The sequence below is a fragment of the Mesoplodon bidens genome (genome assembly GCF_964165515.1).
Source record: "Mesoplodon bidens genome assembly, chromosome: 11".
NCBI classification, from domain to species: Eukaryota; Metazoa; Chordata; class Mammalia; order Artiodactyla; family Ziphiidae; genus Mesoplodon; species Mesoplodon bidens.
The window spans coordinates 4,477,477-4,492,888 of NC_138167.1; positions in this window are offsets into that span (position 1 = coordinate 4,477,477).

Genomic DNA, 15,412 nt, shown 5'->3' on the forward strand with positions numbered 1-15,412 from the left:
AAACTAACAAATGAAAGGTTGATGGGGAACTTTGTAGTGGAGGGATGAGGCTGCCACCATCTTTGTCACTTTTATCAACTTTACATGACGGAAACATGGTGTGTATCCTGCGATGGTACAATGGAATTATTCAGCATAACTTAGGAAGTTTTCTTACCAAAAAAAACTGAACCTGAATTTAACCAAATCTTTAGAGAAAACATCCATGTATGGGGGATATAGGGGAGAAAGAATCAAGTTAAATGGCACCAGAAGAAAACATACAGATAAATCTAGAACGTGGAACAGTCTAAAGCCTGGTCCCAATCGTTTAACAAAAAAAGTATGAAAAAGGAAGGGAGGGGGCAGGGAAGGAGAGCCTGCTCTTGATTTAAAGCAATTTAAGACACATTAAAACAAAACACAGTGTGTGGTCCTTGTTGGGGTCCTGATTTGTACAAGCCTAGTGTAAAAAGATTTTTTTGAGATGATTATGGAAATTTAATATCAACTACAAATTTTAGATGATGGTAAAAATTGTTGATCATTTTGTTAGGTTTGATAATAGCATTATGGTTATATAAGAAAGTATCCAATTTTAGAGAGGACTACTGAATTAAAACATTTGCTTTCAAACAGTAACAACAACACATCACAGATACATTTGAGGCCCCTGAGCAAACTCTCCTCTGATCTCCCTTTCTTTTCTTCCCTCACTCTCTGAATGTGATGTTTATTACTTCCACCCATACTTGTTTCTATTACTTTACGTGGATGTACCCATAAGTGATACATAGTATTAGTTTTCGATTCTTTGAAACTTTTGCAAACGGTATTCTGCAGCAGGTATCATTCCAAAACTTTTTTTTTCTTTTTTTCTTTTTTTTTTTGCAGTACGCGGGCCTCTCACTGTTGTGGCCTCTCCCGTTGCGGAGCACAGGCTCCGGACGCGCAGGCTCAGCGGCCATGGCTCACGGGCCCAGACGCTCCGCGGCATGTGGGATCTTCCCGGACCGGGGCAGGAGCCCATGTCCCCTGCATCGGCAGGCGGACTCCCAACCACTGCGCCACCAGGGAAGCCCCAATCCCAAACTCTTAATTTATCTCCCCGCCTTCCCGCTATCCCCTTTGGTAACCACAGGTTTGTCTTCTAAGTCTGGCAAACAATTCTTAATCATCTGCCACTGTGCCAGGTGTGGGGTTACAGAAACAAATAATACATCACAAGGCAAGGCACCATGTCTGCCCTCAGGGCAGCTGTGTGTAGTGGAGACAAATGTCACTTATATAAAAAAGTAGCAAGGACATGCATGCCAGGTACACACTGATGGCTGGTCTGATGAATGTTCTGGAAGCCTGCAGGAGGGTTGAGGGCTGGGGTCTGAGGCGGCCGGGCCTTTGTCAACCTCTTCCAGAATGGGTGCAAAGTCTGCAATGGCGGAGGCTGGGAGGCGGGCTCTCACCCCTGGGCATGGGCTGCACAGGCTGACCAGGTGGACGGCGCCCACACGGCTGCCCGCGAGGTCCTTGAAGACAGATTTACCAGTTGCCAAGTTCTTCTTGTAGCCCAGTCTCCTCCGTGTGGCCCTGCACAGCACTTCTGAGGACTAGCCGGGGAAGGAGAGGGCTCCAAAGAGGTGGGAGAAAGAGCATCACTCAGAACTGCAGGGACTGCAGGATGCCTCAGGCACATCCCGCTCTTCCAGTCTCTGAGCACAGATTCCGCCTCTGCCCCCGCAGACCCCTCAGACCAGAGGGAGGAGCCCCTGACCCAGGGGAGGTTTTCACACCCGTAAGTGCGCTCTGCTGACCTCATGCCCTGCAGTGCCTGCCAGGCTGGCTGGGAATCAGAAGTGGATACCAGCTCGGCCACTGAGCCTCCATTTCCTCCTCTGCATCCTTCTCCAGCTTTTTATGAAGATCTCAATTGCAGACATGGAAGGAAAATGGGAGTAGGAGGCAAGAGGAGGGAGGGAGAGACCGAGACAGAGATGGACAGAAGGAGAAGGATAAAAAATAGCTGTAAAGTGATGGAGTTACAGTGAAGACTGCAAAGTGGAAAGTCAGGGAGAAGGCAGGCAGATTCGTGTGTTAAACATCAAGGGAGCCCCAATCTGGTCCCTTTTGCCTCCGTGTGTTTCGGTGGGGCTGTGTCTGCCCCATCCGAGCTTGACACTGTCCATCCTGATCAATACACATTAACCAAGGAAAGTCTCTGCCAGCCACTGTACCTGGCAAACACAGGGGCTCCAGGAGTGCATCTGGCCTTAGACAGGCATAAGCTTGCACAATTTTAGGAAAAGAATGCAAAAATCAGACATACAGAACTAAGCAAGAAAACATATTTGTTTAGACTGAGAAAAGAAATCACAGCAAATCAAACGTTTTTAAAAGCTGACATCTACAACAGACCTCCTGATCGGGAAACTAACAATATTTGTATTAACATTTTCCCCTACATTCTCTTCCATGACCTCTTTACATGGCGATAACTTTGTGAAATCATTTTCTGTGGAGGGAAAGGAGAGACAATTCAACCTTCCTCCAGCACAGTTGATGGTGATTTTTTTTGAAACAAATTTAATGTGCATTCAGTCTCAGACCTCATTTAACTCCGCCCCTCACATCCCTGAAACCCGGATGACAAGCCCTCTATTTCCACTCTGTCTCAGCCCCTCCACCCACTTTACAAGCCACGGAGGTGGGTGAGACAGGACTCCCTCAGGATTTGACAGGTGCATCACTCTTACCAGAACAAGACCGTCTCTCCCTGCCCACCCTGAGGGGCTTTGGAGATAGGAGAAAGGGCAGAATCACCCTTGTTCTCCTGAGTGAGACGCATGAAAGGAGGTGTAACTGGAGCTTGAGATCCCAAATGAAGGAAAGACAGATGCTAATGAGCAACGGATTCCACTGTCTTCAGCCAATCAGCACATGTTTGTTAATTACGAAATATCCTGCAGTCCCTGTTCCATGCCAGGCACTGTACTTGGCTCTGGGAAATAGCAGCAAACAACATAGGAAAGACCCTCTATCCTGGGGATCCCCATTTTGCTCTCCATGGGTTGGATGACAGGTGTATGACGGTTTTGTCCCCCAAGCACCCTTTTAGTACAAGGTCATCAGGTCCTCCCAATCACCACCACTCTGGCCAGTGGACATGGTGGGGGGGAACTTCCCTCTGTTTTCATCACGTTGCCTACCTCTCCTCCCACCACTGCCCCAGTGTCCCGAGATTAAATGAAAATTTAAAAAATCCCAGGATATTTGGCCAAGTTTCCTTTCCCAGAATGGGCAGTCACCCACTGCTACAATCATCCTATTTTGGGGGTCTGACGTAGATGGGGCTTTTCTATTTACTGTTGAAAAGCTGCACAAATTTATATGGAACAAAGCATAGAAAAATGAAAATGATACATTGCATAGTAATCTAAAGTAATCCTAGTCTGTATGATAGAGGATGGAACATTTTGGTGCCATAATTTCTCTCTTCAAGGTGATAGACTTAAATCAGTTGAAATGTATTTCTGTACCACAATTTAAGCTTCAATAAAAGTTTGCTTAATTCATTGTCTAGTGACATTCAAAAGAAAAGGGTCGGAGAAGGTAAAACCCAGCGTGGGTTGAAGTTTTAAGGGGAGATTCATATTATTCCTTCTGGACAGAGGATTGTTGGCACGCCTGCTTTGTCCCATATCATCTCGTCCCCTCTCTGCCATCTTTCAATTCATTTCTATAAATCCCTCCTCCTCCGAGAAGCCCTCTGGGACTAACATGCAAGAAGAGGCATCCTCTGACTCCACTGTGAGGTCCATCCCCTGAGCCTCCGTCTGCCTCTTCAGGCTGTGCTGAGCGCTCAGACAGTGAGCAGGCAGGGCAGGCACTGCAGCCCCTTTCACGCTGGACTGTTCCCCCTGCAGTTCCACATCACACAAAGAATGACACCAGGACATGAAGCATCGGTTCTAAATTTGGGGGATGACTCTAAAAAATTGAAATTATTATTGTTACCTGCAAGAGAAGCACCCATCATCTTCCTTTCCCTTGTGGCTGAGGTCTGCCTGGGGTCCGTTAGGAAAGACTGAAGTTCCCCTGTCGCCTGGTCCCTCAGTTCAAGACAGACTCGGGGCAACTAGGACCCATCTGATAGGTTAACCTGTAGAACAAATTTCTACCTGACATCTTAGGGTACCTTTTTTTTAGAAACTGATGCTCCTTTTGCTGTGAATAAGTAGGCCTCTGTGTTATTTTTTTTAATTAAAAAATTTGTCTTTTGTTCATTGTAGAAATTCTGGAAAATTCCCCAAAGCACAAATATGCATAAACATCTTCCATAATGCCACTAGCTGAGATAAGGACTGTTTGTGGGTTGACCCACATTCTGCCACTTTTCCCTATGCCCACGTGTGTCCCCTAAACCCCAAGTCCCCTCAGTGTAGACCTTCTCGTCCTGTTGTGCCTCTCTCCACACAGGAAGTGTAGATATAACCTACGAAATTGAGGTGATATTATAGGCAGCATATTGCAACCTGCATTTCTTGCCTAATAGTGTGTCACGGTCAAATCTCTCCTGTTATAATGAGATTCACTTGGAAGAGGATTGTTCTGACCACATAGTGTGTATTTCATCACACAAGGGTACCACAACTGAATTAACCATCCCCCCTGGTTGTTCCTTTAGGTGGTTCTCAGTGTGGCAATGTCACCAATGTTACAATATTACCACAATATTCACATCTTTGTGAACATCTTTGATCATTTTCTTCCAAGCCGTCCCTAGAAGTAAAATTCCTGGGCCAAAGGGAATAGATATCTTTATAGCTTCGCACACACATTGCAAAGCTCCAAGAGGCCCCGTTCAAGAGGGGCAGTGAAATCAAGACAGCTCTGGACACTCGAGGCGGAGGTTGAGGGCGGAGCAGCCCTGATGATGACAGGCGTTTCCTACCAGGTGGCCAGTGCCAAAGAGGGCCCCAAGCTCACTGGAAAGGTGGAGCAGAGATGCTCAGCAGAGCTGTCCAGTACATCCCCCAAGAAAGGGGAGGACGGGGGTAATGGCTTGAGCCTTAGAGCTCAGACATTCCATATGCTGGGCAGGACTTTGGGAAATATGGCCCGAAGGTGTTGTCACACACACATCACCTCTGCCAACCCTATTGATCAGAGCTTCAGTGATACTGTCCTGTGGTCCCAAGAGGCCAGAAGATCCAAATCTTCTCTCCATAGCTTTGTCTACTTCTCTTGTAGCCCCACTCCCTGTGTGTACTCCAGGGATCTGTTTGAGGAAGGCATAGCTCCATCAACTTTCAAGCTGTCTTGTGTCTACTTGATTCATGGATCCAACAGCAAGTGTCGGACAGGCTGTACTGTGTGCCAGGCAATGTGCAAGGTCTGAGGGTTGGAAAGATGAATAAGACACGCCCCTCCCGTGTATTTTAGTCTACTGAGAGATACCAATAGGTAAACTGATCTACAGATCATGAAAATATAGTTGGTAATTTCTGTTTCTTTCACTCACCTATTCTTAGAGTAACACCTGGTAAATCATGGGGACTTGAAAATATTTGATGAATGAATACTTGAATGAATCAAATGCATTTAAAGGATAGGGTTGTATGCCTGAAGTACAGGATCACCTAGCGGTACTGTTTATAAAGTTTTATTTTGAGATACAATTTATGTGTTATAAAACTTACTCATTTTTAGTGCACAGTTCACTAGTTTTTAGTATATTCACAAAGTTGTGCAGCCATCACCACAATCTAATTTTAGAACATTTCCATCACTCCCAAAAGAGACCTCATGCTTATTTGCGCGCACCCCCAATCTCCCAATCTTCCCAGCCCCCAGTCCTAGGCAACCGCTAATTTATTTTCTATGTCTGTAGATTTGCCTATTCTGGATAATTTATGTAAAGGGAAGCATGCAATGTGTAACGTTTGAGTCTGGCATTTTTCACTTGAGCATATGCTTTTGAAGTTCATCTATGTTGTTGCATGGATCAGTACTTTATTCCTTTTAATTGCAGAATAATATCCCATTGTGTAGATAGACCCCACTTTGTTCATCCGTTGATGAACATTTGGGTTGTTTCTACTTTTTGGTTATTCTGAATGATGCTGCTGGGAACATGTGTATACAGTCTCTGTGTGGACATATGTTTCCATTTCTCTTGGGGAGGACTGGCGTTGCTGGGTCATAGAGGGTACTTTGTGAGCAAGGCTTTAAAGAGGCATTTACAGATGGGAGACTTGGCTCAGCTGGGCCGAGCTAGGGTCTGTCTGAGGCTCAGAAGCAGACACTCAAGCATGGCTCTCTGAGGACCCTTCCTAACTGGGGCAAAGCCTGAGGTTCTATCTCCTTTTTCCCAGAATCCTCTTTAACCTGCACATTGCCCTTCAGTGAATTTTTCTTTTCAAGGCTGATCTATGCTTTCCCTTTTTTACAGGGAGTCGGGGTGGTGGAGGCTTTTCCCATACTTTTCTATTCTTAAAATAACATTATTATGTTTCCTTAATATTGTGCTAATGGAATATAGGTTTATCATAGAAATATCAGGCTCCACAATCTAAATTTTAAACAGAAACTAAGAAAAGTAAAATGACCTAAAATATCACCACCCAGATCTAATCACAATTAATATTTTGGTGTGTATTCTTTCATAGATAGATAGATCTATATAGATCATTCTCTACATAGATAGATATAGGCATAGATAGATATTGATATTAATGTATAAATTTATGTTGTATATGCTATTTTGATACCTAGTTTTTCACCTAATATATCCTATCTTTTGTCTTTACATATTTTTATATTTAATGATTGTATACTTTCCCATAGCCACAATGAGCCTTAATTTATTTAACTAAAGTCTTATCACTGAGCATGCAATTTGTTCCAGAAATATTTTGGAGTGATTAAAAAATGTTGCCATGAATTCAACGTAATTAATTCTATACATATTAATCAGTATTTTTATAGGACATATGAAAATGTTAACTGAAAGAATGTTTCGAGGCCTTTGGATGATATTGACTATTGCTCCCAGAAAGTTTAATCCAGTTTACACCTCTACCAGTCACGTGTGAGAGAGTTTAGTTCCTTGCATTTCCACTAAAACTGTCACCATAAAAAACAAACCCCAAATTTACCAACAGGCAGAAAATGGCATCTTTTGAAGTTAAGCTCTATTCTTTGATAACTAATGAGGATGATGACTTTTCACATATTCACAGGCTATTTAAATTTCCTCTCTGGAGTCCCTGTGCCTTCTACGGAAGCATCACAGGTCTTCCCTCCCGTGGCCTCGCCTGCCCCCTGCACAGCAGACACGCTCAGAAGCTCTTCCCCCACCCTCACACCTTGGACAGAAAGCGAAAGGGATGCCAGGTGGCCCCTGCTCCACCTGCCACCGCAGTAAGACCCTGAAGCCCACTCCCATGGCATAGGAAATATCTCCTGCTGCCCACAGGCCGCCTGGTACCCATCAAGGTTGACTCTACTGACATCTAAACCACAAACCAGTGGGACTGAGTTTTACAACAGGATGAAAGTGCAGGCTTCTGGAACCCCATGTTTTGGCACCAGCATCCTTTATCGGAAGGGCCAGTCTGTGGGTGGTGGAGCTCAGCTGTTCTTCTTTCCCTTTAGAGTCAGAGCAAAGGAAGTGAGATCAAATTATAATAGAAGGGATGCCAGTTAGACAAAAGAAGAGACTTATTGCCAAAGAAGCTTGCACAGCACTGCACCTAAGGAAATCTTTGATGAGGGTGAGTTATCTGTGGGTTAATTGGATCCCTGCCTGGCAGTAGAGGATGGGCCTTAGCCTGAGCCTAAGGTGATAAGCTCTGGCTTAGCTCATGACCAGCCTGGCTTCCTGCATGCTTTCCACCACCTGACAGCTTGCGGATCTTTCTTGGAACACTGACTTTAGAGATGCGGCCCCTTTGGGTCTCTCTGCCCCATCTTAGAATAAGCAATATAATCAGAGGTTTTGGTGTCTAGAATCCAAGAAACAGAAGCAAAGGGAACATGTATCATTAAAGGCTAACTCTTTGTCAGGGTCTGGGCTCAGGTGCTTTAAAGGCTATCTAAAACCTTTATGATAGCAGATGAGGCACCGAGGGGGAAAACTAGCCCAAGGTTTCATATTACATGACAGAGCTGGATCCACACCCAGACATGTTTTGGCCCCAACATTATTTTCTGTTGAACCATATTACTGAGGAAGTAATTTTAGTGCTGGAGGTGAGGGTATTTAAGGGTATAAACTCCATTTACATTGTACAATTAGCAGACAATTGCCTTGGCCATCTTACTCTTCTTAGAGTCTAAGTATTTTCCTGATCCAGGTGGAGTGGGCCTGGCATGGGTCTCCTGAGGCTGGACTTCTTCTTGGTCCCATGGTTTTTTGGTTTCTCAGCCCTAAATATCCTCTATGTTTATTCTTTTACTTGCGTTAACAGGATGGTAGGTACTAGGCAAGGGTGGGAAACACAGATGGGGAATAAAAGATAGGAAGTCAAATCCCAACCCCACAACTCACTAGCTGGGTGGCTTTGGGCTACTTAGTCAGTTTCTCTGTGTCTCCATTTCTTCATCTGTCAAATGGGGACAAAAATAGCATCTTTCTCACACTATGGGTGTAAATATTAAATAATTAATAGGTTCAAGTATTTAGAATAAGCGTTGGTATAATAAGTCTAAAGTAAGGCTAGCTTTCATTATTTAGGTGGAAATCAAGACTTGTATACGTGGGGAAAAAAGCAGTATGCCTCAGTTCACCACCCCTCCCTCCCTCCCTCCCTCCCTTCCTTCTTTTTTTCCCTCAATAAACATTTATTGAAAGCTCTCTACAGGCCAGACACTATGTTAGACATTGCAATACATGCATTGATTTCATTATATTCTAACCCTGGTGCCATCTGTTCTTTCCTGCTAGAGACAGACAGGGCTAGTGGACCTGTGTGAATCCCTAGCAGATCTTTGCTAAAAATCTGAAGACATGAAGAGAGAAGAATTAACCAGAATGCCATAAATATAAGGAATCTGAGGTACTGTCTAATCTGAACATCTCCCGTCCTCACAGGTGAGGAAACTGCACCATCAGATGATACCTGACCTCAGGATGCCCCTCAGCCAATTAACCGGAGGCTCAGGACTCGACCTGTGGTTCCGGGCATCTCCTCCTCTCTTTCCATAGATGCTCCTACTTCTTCTAATTGATAGCCTGGAAGATGCTACAGGGAGTGAGGCATCGATGGGCCACCTAGCCCCAGCCCTTGTGCACTCCATCACATGCCAGCCGTGTTTCTGCCCAGGCTTTCTTCCCTTCTTACACGACTGTGCTCACTAATCATGCTGTGGGCTGGGGGAGGGGTGCCTTGTAGCTGGTACCATAATCCAACCCCAACCGTCACATCTGGTTTGCAGGTGTCCCTGTGGCCTCAGAGATGCTGCCTTGCATGGGAGTGGAGACCTCTGTCAAGTGGCCCCAGCTGTCCTCTGAGACGCCAGGCATCTGGGAGTAATGAGAAAGGACTGGTCTCCACCTTCAGCCCGCCCACCCTCACTGCCCCTCACTCTCTGTGGTCTGCCGACCACCAGACACACCTAAAGCCATTTTCCTGGAAAAACCTTTCCCTGCTCTGATACTTGTTGGCTGAGCGAACTCAGCAGTCATTAGCCTCTCTGGGCCTCTGTGCTCGTTTGCCGTAACTGGATAAAGGCTCCTCCCATCCCTCCCAGCTTTGGGATAATGTGAGGTTTGTCTTTTTGGTAATCAGCACACTGCCGGGTATGTGTTAACTGCCGACCATGTGTCCAGTGCTCTGCTAGGGAACATTGGCAGAGCTTCCCACCGTGTTTCATAGAGTTTCTCACATGTAAAGTGATTGTACAGCTCACCAGGACACACGGTGAGGCCCCTGAAGCCAGACCCTGCTCAGCGACCACAGGAGCCGTCTGGGGACAATTGCCTCACAGCAGACAGGAGAAGCTGTGACTGACAGTCCAGAGGTTCCCCGTGCGGTCCTTGTCATCCAGGGGTTTACACTCTCACCGGGGATGTGTGACACTCAGAACATCACTAAAAGCTAACGCTGCAATCTGCCTAGACCAGAGGGTCACTGTAACTCAGGGAAGGGGGTGATGGGTGAGGTAAAGGGGTCTGGGAGGCTTCCCAGAGGACTGGCACCACTCAGAAGTGGCCAACTTGGATTTCGTCAAATCAACACAAGAGGCAGAAAGCACGGAGGAGAGAGCCCTGTGGAGGGTCAGAGCCCCAGATTCTGGTTCTGACGCCACATCTGAATCTCTCTTCGGCAAGTAGGTTCCGTCAGCCCCGCTACCTCTCTTCCCTCGTCTCGCAGCGGTGCCGGGGGGACCCTCCCAGGGGACCTCCCAGACTGCCGTGAGGTTCAAACAAGAGGCTGAAAGTGCAGATCAGGACTGAGGGGCCAGGTCAATGTCAAGGATGCTTAGTAGCCGTGGATCAGGGCAGCCAGTGGAAGCTTCGTGATCAGAGAGCGCTTTCCCTAGTTGGTTTATTAACGGTGTCAAATGCTCAGAAGGATGCCTCTTCCTGGGAGGGATTTACAAACAGTTATTGAACGAAAGAAAAAGGGTGACTTGATGGACCTTCAGGACTGACTAGGACTTGGAAGCCGGTGCGAGCAGCCGCTCCCCACGTGGACTGGGATGAGGTTATGAGGTGCCACGAGGCCGGCAGTTAAGCAAGAAATAACACACTACTCTTGGGCTTATATCTGGAGAAAACCATAATTTGAAAAGGTACATGCACCCCGGTGTTCATTGAAACACTATTTACAATAGCCAGGACATGGAAGCAACTCAAATGTCCATCAACTGACAAATGGATCAAGAAGATGTGGTACATATATACAATGGAATACTACTCAGCCATAAAAAAGAATGAAATAATGCCATTTGCAGCAACATGGATGAACCTAGAGATTGTCATACTAAGTGAAGTAAGTTAGACAGAGAAAGACAAATATCATGCCTTTCAAATATATGTGGAATCTTAAAAAAGGGTACAAATGAACCTATCTACAAAACAGAAATAGAGTCACAGATGTAGAAAACAAAATTATGGTTTCCAGAGGGTAAGTGGGGGGAGGGATAAATTGGGAGACTGGGATTGACAGACACACACGACTATATATAAAATGGATAACTAAGAAGGACCTATGTATAGCACAGGGAACTCTACTCAATACTCTGTAATGACCTATATGGGAAAAGAATCTATAAAAGAGTGGATACATGTATACGTATAACTGATTCACTTTGCTGTACAACAGAAAGTAACACAACATTGTAAATCAACTCCAATAAAAATTAAAAAAAAAAAAAAGAAAGAACACACAGGGTGAGGCTAATGCAAAGGTAAACAGAGGGCTATGAAAGACCATGGAAGCACCAGCTCCCCAGGACACATCCTCAGGCTTCCTGGGGGAGGAGCTTGGGGCTGAGAGAAGCAGAAGCTATGAGCTGAGGGAGAGGGAGGGGGTGAGTGCACGTAGCTCCTTTGAATCTCTGTATTTCATAAACAAAACCAGATCCCTTCAGGGACCATCTCTCTGGATGAGTGGCCTGGGTCCAGCAGGGAATCCTGTGCTTTCCTTGATGACGACCTGCCTGCTTCAGCCAGAGGGCTCTCCAGAGGGCCCAGAAGCTCAATCCCCACCCAACTTCCAGAAACCTGATTGCTGACCCCGACCTCAAGGGAGACTGTGGTGGGCAGGCACTTAGAGACCTGGTGTTCTCAGGTGGCCCAGGGGACCCAGCAGGTATATGCGAGAAGAGGTTTTCACTTGGATGCAATGTAGAACTTTGTTTTGCTAGGAGTTTTTGATGCTGTTCCTTTCTTCTTTGGCTTGAGGTTGCAATAAAACACAAGATCAACTGGAATAAGTACCAGACTGGCTGTGAGTTCAGTGGGAACCAGAGAGGGGGATTTAGAGCCAAGATTGAGAGGCGGTGCATGAGAAGGAGGTGTCTGCTGGCTTTGCAGGCTGGTTCCTCCCCTCTGTGGACCTGCCTCCCCTCCATCTCACTTCTGCATCTCCTTTCATCCCAAATCAGTGATGGAGGATTGCACCTCCCCCAAGGATGCTGTGCCCCACAGAGCAGGACTCTGTTCATTGCTCTTCCCAAGTCGCCCATCGAAGCCACCAAGGCTGTGCCCCAAATGAGCCTCTTTCCAGGGACCCATGAAAGGACTCCAGGCCTGATCTGTATTGAGAAGGGTTTGACTTTGCCTACGAGCACCGGCTCTCACCTCAGAGAGCAGATCTGGGCTTCCTGAGAACCTACAAAAGCTATAGGGGGCCTCCATTGACATGGGGCTGGGAAAAGTGACAAAGGGACATGTGGGTTTCCCGAGGGAAGAGAGGAGAAGGGAATATGGGACATTTAGAAACTGTCAGATGCCCACTCTTCCTGCTCTTTGTACGTCCTCACAACTGTGAAAGGTCAGTATCATTACCTCCATTTTACAGATGAGAAAACTGAGGCGCAGAGAGGTCTATGGACTTTCCCAGGACCCCACAGCTGTCAGCAGCAGAGTTTCGCCTCCAGGGCTGTCTGCGTCCAAAGCCTCTGTTCTTTCTGCTCTCCTGGGAGAAGGACAGACAAGGAACCAGAGCTCACAGCCATCCCAGTGCCATTTACGGTACCCCAAGGTGACACCCCCCCCATACGGGACAGGGTTCAGGGTGTCACCCCACGGACACAAAGAATGGTCTTCAACCAAAGCCAGAGCCACACTGGGGTTCTGCACCCTTCACCCTCAAAGAATCCCAATGAAGTTTCCCAGAAGACTTCTTGTAAAAATGATGAAAAGATTGATACAAACAAGAGCTGAGGGCCAAAGGGAAATAATGTGGGAATGCTGGCTGGGAAAATGGACTGGCTGCTGATACACAGCCTGTGAGCTTTTGAAGAGCCCTCTGAGCAGAGCAAATGGTTCGTGGTGTCCAGCGGAAGCAAGCCAAGGGTGAGAAATGCCAATTCAGCTCCCGCCCTGGGAGGCCTGTGAAATTAAGTAGTCCAGTTCCAGGGAATCTAGCTGGAGACAGTGTATATATTTTAAAAAAATGACTTCTTAAGTCTCTTTTCAAGCGTCAAGCCTGGAATTGTGAAATTCTGAGAAGCACATTCGAGCGCAGACGGGGGCCGGGGGAGATGGATTTAGCTGCCCAGTTCGTATGGCATGAAGTTGCTATGGGTTCTTCTAATGACATCAGGTGCCCAGACATGGCAGCAATAAATGGAGGGGAGTATTTATGTAAACAAAAGAAATATGAATAGAAGGGAGAGCGTAAACTAAATATAAACTCTCAGTTCAAAGTCACAGAGAGAACGGCCAGCGCTATTTTCAGAGGGGGGTGTGTAAGAGCATGGGGGGGGCTATTTATAGACCGAAGGTGGTATGTAAACTCGGATGGTGGCCGGCTGCTTTGGCTGGTGGGCTGTCCAGCTCAAGCTGAAGTGGCCTATTGGTTGCTCATCCCCACAGGGAAGAAAGCAAGAGAGAAAGAAAGGAACAAGAACAGTTTTCCTCTCCTGCACCCACGCCTGTCTGTATGGTATGCATCTCATCCGCACACCTCTGCCTCTGTCTTCTGGACCATCGCTTCCTACACCCCGTGCATTCTTGGAGGCTCAGCCAGGCAGTCTTCTGCATGAGGTCCCCTTCAGGACCCCGACGCCCACCAATGCGTTTCATCTGCTTTTTAAGACAATGGGCACATGCACAGTTTACGTATTTTTCTTTGGCCACTCTTCTTCCTCTCTGACTGTGCTGTGGGTTCTCTGAGGGCAAGGCTGGACTTCCATTAGTAGGCTAAGCACATAGTAGATGCTCCACTTTGATTTGTTCACTCAGTTAATCGCTGATCCAAAGGACATGTGAGCTTGAATTCATATGCAGGAAAGGGATTTGTCAGACACAGGGAGACGGGGCCAAGCCTGAGGTCTTGTTCAGAGGCAGGGGGATGACAGCGATCACCTGGAATCCCGCCCTCTGCCCTCTCAGGACTTTGCCCATCTTTCAGGGGAGGTCTCAGGATGATGGGGTTATGAATTTGGCCCATAGTTCTCTGCTTCCATGTGATTCCATCCAGGACATCCTTTTTTGGCTATCCCCAGAGCGCTGAGCCTTGCATTTGTTCCCGCGAAGGAGAATTACAGACAAGGAAGAAATTGCTGCTCTTTGGGGTCTTTTTTTTTTTTTTTTTTGCATGTTTCCCAGAAGAGGGCAGCATCTCCCTAAGATTTCTCTCATCCGGTGGTGCAGCCCTTTCTGGCAGTCTTAGAAGGAATAGTGGATTCATTGGTAGCAGAAAATGGTCTCAGGTCCCTCCATTCGGATTCACGGGGGAAGAGGATAGCGATGGGAGAAGGTGTGTGTTGGGGGGGCGTGGTTTGGGGGAGGTGGCCTGCTCGCTGGGGAACAAGCTTTTTCAGAAGGTCACTTGCCCACAGGGGCTTAAGAACACGGTCCCATCAGAAGGCATTAGTGGGCGTTTGGAAACCTGGCAGAGCTTTTGTGCCCTGAAGCCCGAAGGTGAGAGTGCAAGGTAGTAGGGAAAGGGCAGTCTGGCTGGCACCTTCTGCCAGGCCGGTCCTCACCAGTCTGGGCACCGGGAGAGCACACAGTTGCTTCTAAGGCAGGACTTTGGAGGGCAGGTGGGTGACTCGGTCACTCTGCTAGTTAGAGCTAGGACAAGCCCTGGGATCTGTTAACATCTGTCCACCCCTCCCCCACCACTCGGAAGGGACAAGGTCAAAGGTAGTGTCTGAACTTCATTCCCACCAACACCGGTCCCACGGGTTCTCGCCAGTTAGAGACATTGTAGGGTCCCGGGCCATTGACTTGTCTTCACTTTTCAGTAAACAACCAGGAGGGCAGATGGGGGAGACCTCATGGGTGGAAATCGATGCTCGTGGACAGTTGCCTGGTCTCTGGGTCAGGTGGTGAATGCGTCAGCGAGGCAGGGACGCAGCAGGCCAGGGAGGACTCCAGGGTGGGGTTCCTGGGGCTGTCTTCCTCTACGCTGTCCTTTCTCTTCTGGATGTCTTTATCTGCGGGCGGCACGTTTGCTGGAAACAAAAGAGCGGCAGTTAGAAGCGCCTTTCAAGTTTGGGATCTGCTGTTCTTACCAAAAGGATCTGAAGTTGGTGGAGGGAAAGGATCAGGTGGGGTGAGGTAGGTGGCATGGTCCCATGTGACTGAATGACCGCACTCAGCAACACCCTCCCAGACTAAGCCCAGATTCCCTAACTCTGTTCTTGCTCCCAGGGCAATGGGGACTGACGTAAGAAAGCCTTCAGTGTCGGAAGTGTCGTTCTCCCTCGGTGAAGCCCTGACCTTGCTTTGGCACGAGACCAGCCTTACTGTGCC